The sequence below is a fragment of the Gavialis gangeticus genome, unplaced genomic scaffold, assembly GCF_001723915.1.
Source record: "Gavialis gangeticus isolate Ggan-Ray unplaced genomic scaffold, GavGan_comp1, whole genome shotgun sequence".
Taxonomy (NCBI): Eukaryota; Metazoa; Chordata; order Crocodylia; family Gavialidae; genus Gavialis; species Gavialis gangeticus.
In genome coordinates this window covers 8,366,381-8,374,312 of record NW_017729034.1, presented here as the reverse complement: position 1 = coordinate 8,374,312, position 7,932 = coordinate 8,366,381, and the positions used below count along the sequence as shown (strand labels likewise).

The window sequence follows — 7,932 nt, the reverse complement described above, 5'->3', positions numbered from 1 at the left end:
TATTTTCCCCCCCCCTTTTTTTTTTTTTTTTTTGGCTGGCAAGACTAAAGCAAAAGCTACCCTGTGCCCATCCTCTAGGGGCAGGGAATGTGTAAGTCTTGTATCTTGTGGAAGTGCAGCTCTTGCCCTATTCACAATGAATGAATACCCAGGAGATCACTTTGATGTCTACATGATTCTTGCAGGCTGACTGCTGGGTGGGGAGAGCTTCGGTGTATGTGTATGGGGTGGCATGGGGGTGTCACTCAGGGCTCTCAGGCTGGTTGAGGATTGCGAAGAGACAGGACTAACTCTGATCTCCAACTGTGAGGCCAGGTTAGGGAGACAGCAAGCATGAAAGGCTCCAGGCTGGCCAGTCAATCCCTTGCTTAGAGTCGATCCCTTCCAGGTCCTGAGACTGTGGACTTCTGCTGAAATCTAAGGCAGTGGAGGCAGTGCCGGCAGGAGAGGGCCTGTGGGGGGAACTGGGAATGTCCCATCTGGCCCTCCCTGATTCATGCGTATGTCCCTTCTCATCCTTTAATCACTATGCTGAGTAAGGACAGAGGGGATGAATTGATAGATGGAGGAGAGATATCTGGGGAACTTTTGGAGGGGGGCACTGAGCTAATTATTTCCCCATCTTTGCCTGTTAATCTCTCTTTCCACATAATGCCCTCCTCCCTAGATTTGTACAAGCATATGGTGGGTCAGACAGGGTGCCTGCAATGAGGTCAGAGGGTCTGGGTTTTGAAATGGTTAGTCTGAGATGAGGAAAGGAATGGAGCTGTTGTCTTAAAATAGGGCTGGAGGATGAAAGAGGCAACCGAGACCTCAACAGGCAGAGTCTGTATTTGCAAGTTAGCTGGGAAAAGAATAAATGCATCCTCTGCCGTCCCCACTGCCCTGACCCCTATCTGTGTTAACACTGTGTTCCCAGCTGGTTTCTCTTGACAAATTCAGGCTACACAGAGCTGAAAAGCTCTTGAAGCAACATCAGCTTCACAGAGGGTAGGTCTTACAATACAGTCTTCTCCTTGATGATGAGGATGATTGATGTATGCACTGGCAGAGAGCTGGACTAGATACTCCAGCAGGTCTCTTCTATTATACAAGAAGCATGTATGACATACATACATGACATCCATGTAATAATGTGCATGTTATAACACATGTCGCTCTGGATAGTGCCAAGTGAAAATTCACAGTAATCTGAGTTACTTACAAAATCTTTCATGTGCTTACTTATTCAAATGATCTAAAACAACACACCAATATAACCAACTTTAAAACAAACAGAACATGCTAGCATTATTGTGCAAACATGGAAGGAACTGAGGATATGAATTTCATGTGCCACTGAAATGCAGCTGTTGCTGGGGAGGGAGGACCTATTTACAGCAGTGTACAGTAGCCCTGCACAGCTGTTCAAGACAGGAAAAAGCAAGAATCACCTATCCAGTGGAAACTGCTGGGGGCATTCAGAGAGGATTACCCCAGTTGGAACTGTGCCAGGAAAGCAAGGCTGAGTTCTTAGACTTTATTTTAAAAAAAAAAGGTGGGGGGGTGTATATAGGTAAGTTACAGCTAAACCCATTTCCATAGTGTGTCTCAAGGAACAATGTGTGGGGGAAAAGTCAAATCTTTTCCTCTTATATAATCCTGTTGGCTGTGTAGTGTGCAGAGCTGTGTGATCCTGAAATGAAAGACCCAATTGTTATGTACCCCTAAGGAAACCTATGAGTCAGATTATAGGGATAGGGGATGGAGGTGGGTGGCAGTGCCCTGAGGGTTAATACTTGTGAAACCAAGCCTAATACTGGGGGCAGGGAGGAGGGGGACTCAGTGTTATTTGCTGAGCTGTAAATCTCCTGTCTTGATCTGACTGGAACTATGGGATGAACTTAGAAGGGAAGCTAGGACATGGAAGATTACAGTTAGCAAAACAGTTTAACTATCCCAAACCCAGTGGTCTGCCAGGACCAGCTGGTAACCCCACAGCAAGAGATCTGTGGAGCTAGTAGGCAAGAGTTGCTTTCCTTTGTAAGCAGAATTCTTCGTGGGGAAAGCAGATGAGTCTGGGAGTCTGCGGGGGGCGGGATGCTGGCTCTAGCTCTGGCCTGTTCACAAGCAAGGATATGAGATCACGGGGTATTGGTTCACAGCAGCCGGCAGTCCTGATCTAGGGGTCAGGCAGCTTGACTGTGGTCCAGAAAAAACTTTGTGCTGTGGAACTTTGTGAAAGCTGATTTTTCAAAGGCACCCAGAAGGATTAATTGGAGCAGCAGGCCAGGGTGGAGAAGGGGCAGCTGGAGGCAAGCCGGATTGGTTCTGCTCCACGCACAGAGCAGAACCAATTGGCATAAACCAATAAAGAGCAGCTTTATGCCAGCTTGCAAATGCTGCCTTGTGCTGTGGTCCTGCAAGCTTTCATAAGTGAAGGGAATGTTAGAGCAACTGTGCTGGGGAGGGTGAGCTCTCAGGAACATCTGGGTGCTGCAGGAAGCGGTGTTGGCAAGTCAGCGCGGCTGTCTTCTCTCTGGGTCAGGCCTCAGTGTTGACTCAATGGGCTGTTGTGGGGCGCTGTGTTTCTGAAGGTACTGTGTTCCAGATGAGAGAAAACCCAGTTCTTGATGGTGTGTGGTTATTCAAGAGCTGATTGTGCTTTTTTTTTGCAAGTCCCTGTGTCCTTGCCAAATTCCAGTGGAGAGAATTATATTCTGTCTAAGGTATCAAAATTTCCCCTTCTGTCATTTCTTGTCCTTAACTGTTAAGTAGTAGTCTATCATGTTCTGCACCAGAGATGGCTGCATTTCAACAAAATGCTGCTTTTGCCTCATCGAAGGTTCATGTAATTCAGTTTTTATAAAGGCTTGAGGACCAACCATGGCATGAAAATTTCTGTAGAAGTATAATGGGTTATTATTACATAGTAGGAATTCAGATTCAAATGATTTTAGCAGGCACAGCAGCTGGTATTGGAATACAAAGCCTTTGCCGCTAGGACAACTCCTCATGTATGACCTGGATCATCAGTGTCTGAAAGTTGTTTCAGTCTAAACTCTAAAGGCTGGTTAGAAGCTAGCATGAAATGAGCTTGCCATTTCTAGCTAGCTCCTGTTGTCATCAGAGTGGATCCTAACTGGTCTTCTTGCTGGCAGTCTCAATAGAGAAGCCAAGGACTTTCAGGGGACGTGGGAATCTAAACACCTTTTGCCAGTGAAACGCACAGGTTGGATGGTGGAGGGCGACTGTTCTCTTTGTGGGGTAACTCATTCTAGGTAATCCTCAGGATGCAAAATTGTGTCTGGCTTAAAATCACAAGATATTTTGTTAAATAATCCATGTTGAGGTCTTTTTCTTTGCCTTCTGTTGTTGAGGTCTATAAAATGAAATTCTCAAGTCCTGTCTTGATACTAGGAGCTAGGGCTTTAAGAAAAACCCTAGCTATAAGAGTTGGAATAAAATGGTGAGGGTTGGCAACACTGATGAACTGATGACTTCCAGCTCAATCTCATGCCTTCCTCAGCACTGAATTCCTTCACATGCACAAATGGTCTTTTGTGGCCTTGTTAGAGCCTCACAAGGGAGCACCTTGTTCTTTAAGAGTGGGAGCATCTGAGCAGTGCAGGGGGGAGGCACAATCAGTGATTCAGGGAGAGGGAACTCTTCCCATGGAGTCCTTGTTGAACAACTCTGGGGGCACAGTAATGAATGGAGGTCCTGGCCAAAATTTTAGTGAGGTTGGCTCAAAATAGGCAGCCACATCTGTAGTTAAGCTTTGGAAAGCCTGGTTGCAGAAATGTCCACCTCTTCCATTGCCATTGATGGGAGTAGCAGATCTGCTATACTGTTCCCACAGAAAATTATAACGTTGTTTGTAATGATGGGTGTACTGGGAGAGGGAAGTGCAAAGTCAAGGACCGTGAATGAGGATGAACCTTGTTTTGGTCAGTCTGACTTGGCCTATGGAAGAAACAGCTGGTTTTGCTAGTCCAACTTTACTCTTAGGTTGTAGTCCAATTTTACTCCCAAACTACAGCTTGTCCCAGACATGACCTGATAGGGATATTACATCAAGTCGGATATTATATCAACACCAGGACTTCTATACAACTACCATGCCTCCCTATATTCATTTATGGCCAAGTCCAGAAGTCTGTGCACTTAGACAAAATTATCTATGGGAATTATATGTGAGTCAAATTATAACTCTGTTTAACCCTACTAACACATTTAGTCCCCCAAAGTAGGAAACTCAAGCCTATCTCCAGTTAGGAACGGGACTGGATGTGATATCTGGAAAGGCTAGGTTAGCTTAGGGTCAATTCATCAGGTCTTCTGCAGTGGAGCTGCTAAGGACAAGGGAGGCAAGGACATGATGCTGAGGCAGGCTTTGGCCCAAACTTTGTTTTACTTTGTTTGCTGGGGACTCGAGAGGATAGGTAATCTTTGGGAAGAAGATTTTGCTGACTCCTTTTCTGAATTTTGAATATTGACCATGCAAGAACCCAGGGTCTTGACTTGGGAAGTGCTATGAAGACAATGAGTAGAAACACCTCACTCCTAGCCTGCAAGGGGCAGCCCTGTGTCCTGGCATGTCCCAGATGCAGGGTAGTTAATTCTACTGTTGCTGTACCCTTTTGTGGTTTGCTGTAAATCTGTTTCCTGCATGATGTTGTCTGACTGGGATGCAGTGAGCTCAGCTTCCCCACTCCAAGCCCTCTTCTACATTCTCTGCCTTTCCTTCGAAGTGTGTTGTACCCAGGGCTCTTCACATTCCTTTGCTTGACTCCAGTATTTGGCTTTGTTCTTCTGCTGGAGAAATCAGGCTGTTTCTTTCAAGACCTTTGAAACAAACAAGCCCTTTGTGTTCCACACTTGGAGCTCCTCCTTTCCCTGAGCAGAGACTTCTGGTCTGTCGTGAAACAAAATCTGCTAGCAGCACTCTACTGAGAGGAGAACAAAAAATAAGGGTCGTTGGGATTGGGTGCGGGGTGAAGTCAGGCTGTGAATGTAATACTTGCTCAGCCTTCTGCAAGCCCCTGGATAGAGCCCTGAGAGCTTTACAGGAGGGAGACCACTGTGGAGGTCAGCAGTGGTGCTTAGGTCAGAGCAGATGAGGCCTAATCCCATAGGCAGCTGGGCAGAGCAGGTTTGGAGTGGTTAGGACTGCCCCATAGCTGGCTGGGTAGAGTGGCTATAGGGAGCTGTAGAAGAATGTAGGTATGGGGGCAGCAAAGCTCACCTCATAGCAACTTGGTAAAGTGGGTATGATTGAGAAGGGCCTGACCTTGGTGGGTAGCTGGCCTTCAGCAGTTTTGGTGTAAGACAGACCCAGGCTCTGGGTGCACTGTGAGGTGGCTCCTTCTGTAGCTCTGCTGTAGCCCTGCTCCCTGTTGGAGGGGTAGAGGCAAAGGGAATGGTGCTGGGGTCCTCCTTTCCTGAGGGAAGCAGCAAGCCTTCCCTCTCCTTTGGTGGAGCAGCAGAAGCAATGTCAAGGATCTCTTCACTCTTTTCAAAGGGGATCTTTCAACCTTTACCTCAGTGCTAGTATGGTTTGGTGGAGTCTGCTGCACTCTTCTCCTACCATGCAGAGTCTCTGCTGGGGGTGCGGGGACACCCTAGCATTGGATCTGAGTTTCCTGCTGAGTTGAACAGGGCAGATCCTACCTCTCAGAGCAGCTGTTCTGGGCTGTCCGCAGACTCAGGTAAATGCTGCAGCACTGGTTACACCTGGGTCATAGCATCAAGCCTTTTGTGTATATGGACAGAGACTCACTTGAAAAAAATGAAAACTGAGATTCTGACATAATGAGGGGACTCTGGCAGCTGAGCCTAGATAGGTAGATGGCATCAACCCTTAATCCAACCCTGAGAGAACAGCAGTCCTGAATGTTTCTGCTTTTCATCTGCTGGCAGCACGTGGCTCCCTTGAAGTGAAGGGCCTTTTCCCTTGGTCTGTCACAGGTATTATGTGGACATTCACTGTTCTCAGTGTGGTCTGATTTTCTTTCTGAGTTGAAGGCCTCAGGATGGTGGAGGCCCAGGACTGATGTCTGGACTGACTGTCTCTCCCTGCTGGGAAGTTACCAGGATGGGCTGGTGTTGCCTCTGCCTGGTGGGAAGTTGCCACATTGGACTGCCACGTTGCATTAAACAGTCAGTGCTGGAACCCCTGCCCTACCCCCAATCTTTTGTTTTAAAGCCAGATCCAGACACCTTCATTTAGACAAAGATTCCTATTGAACTCAGTGGGAATTTAGTCAAGAGTTAAACATAAGGCTTTCAAGGTTTGGGATAATGGAGGCTGGATAAACAGAGTGAGGGCTGAATCCAGCCCTCTCCTCCCATTGCCTCCTTTGTCCTGTGTTCCCCTTCCCTCCCACTCACTGAAGCCTGAGAGGAGATTCAGGGATTATTAAGAGTGGAGAGCAAAGTGGTTTGGAGAACACGGACAAGCAGGATTTATATTCCATGGGGGCAGACACAAGCCCAACCTCTTGTTTTGGTGACCTCAGGAAGAGTTTAGTGATAAAAGATAAGGCTTCTTATCAGTCTGGGATTCAGGAATGTTTGAACAGACACAAAGTGAGTGGAGGGAGGAGAGATGCCTATTCCACCAGGACTGAGGGGTAGGAACACATCCCTCATACCGTTCCCTGCTACATTAAGATTTATCATCTCGCTAGTGCCCACCTATTGTATCCATCATCCTATGCTTTCCAACAGTCTTTTCCTCTGTGTGGTTCTCCCTGTCTCCCAGTACACACCATCAGCTTCCATAGTACTCATTAGCTCTCTTCCCATTACCTGTTCCTCAGCACTCTCCCCCATCCCTATCGAACAAATCCCAGTGTTTTTTCCCAGTGTCCCTCATTGTTTTGCCAATATAAATCACTATTACAATGGCTGTCTCCAACACCTTCTTGTCAATGTCCATCAATCCCAGTCCCCATCACCCCCATCTTTCTCTGCCAATACCAGTCTCTCAGGTTGACATGTCCCTCTCTGTTCCTATAGAATAAGTTCCTGACAGTTCCTATACAAGTCTTACGATGACTGCGCTGAGTGTTTAGTGTTTAGTTAGTGTCACTGCCTTAATAAAGATGCTGCAGTTTTGGACAGTCTTTGCTTCCCAAGAAGTGCCTGTAAAGCTCTTGTGAGCTGTGGTGTTTAAGAACATTACTGTGGAACACATCGGTATTTTTAAAGTGAAATAATAATTGAAATACTTTGCCAGAAAGAAAGAAGATGCAGAGTCCTCTGTAGCCACTGATTCGTCTTCCTGGGGCAGCCTCCTGGTTTTCAGATCAGGCATCAAAAGCATGTACTAGGGCACCTGATTTTTGGGTCTCAATCTCTTGCTACCCTTTTGTTCTGATGAACCTCCTATTCAGGCAGCATGCAGTTTGTTTGGCAGAGAAGCTCCCTTTCAGACCAAGTCTGAAATCTGTGGCTCATGTGAGGTCAGCTTCTCTGGGTCTGGCTGCCTTTCCTCTGCTGACTTGAATGGTTGGCTGCATGAACGACGTGTGTCCCCAGTGGCTGGGGGAGCATGGCAGTGGCAGGAGCATGGTGGCGAGCGCCAACCAGGTAGTACTGGCAGTGGGGGGTGGTGAGCAGCAATTGCCCAGGCCCCTTTTTGTATGGGGTGCACCGCCACACTCAGGAGGTGCACGTGCACCCTCACACACCCCCTACAAATCGCCCCTGGTTGGCTGTATGGTTAGGGACAGACATTAAAAAAGCTGGAGCCTGAATTGATTCAACCTTTGCAAGTTAGTCTAATCTGCAGACAGTGAACCGGTTTGTAACGGAGCAGACATGCAGGCACATGCCTGCAGTTGCTCAGGCCAGGAGCTGGGGTCACTAGAGCGCTCAGCTGTAGGGAAGCTAGATGGGGTGGCATGGCCAGTCTGGGCTGAACTGGCCAGGGAGGGGTTTAATTCC

The 7,932-nt window shown here is 47.4% G+C and overlaps 1 protein-coding gene across 1 annotated transcript in view; it reads left to right on the top strand.

The window, feature by feature from the left end:
* Positions 1-7,932, top strand: part of ARHGAP31 (Rho GTPase activating protein 31) — a 78,038-nt gene that overhangs the window by 1,006 nt on the left and 69,100 nt on the right. The gene's annotated exons all lie outside the window — the stretch shown is intronic.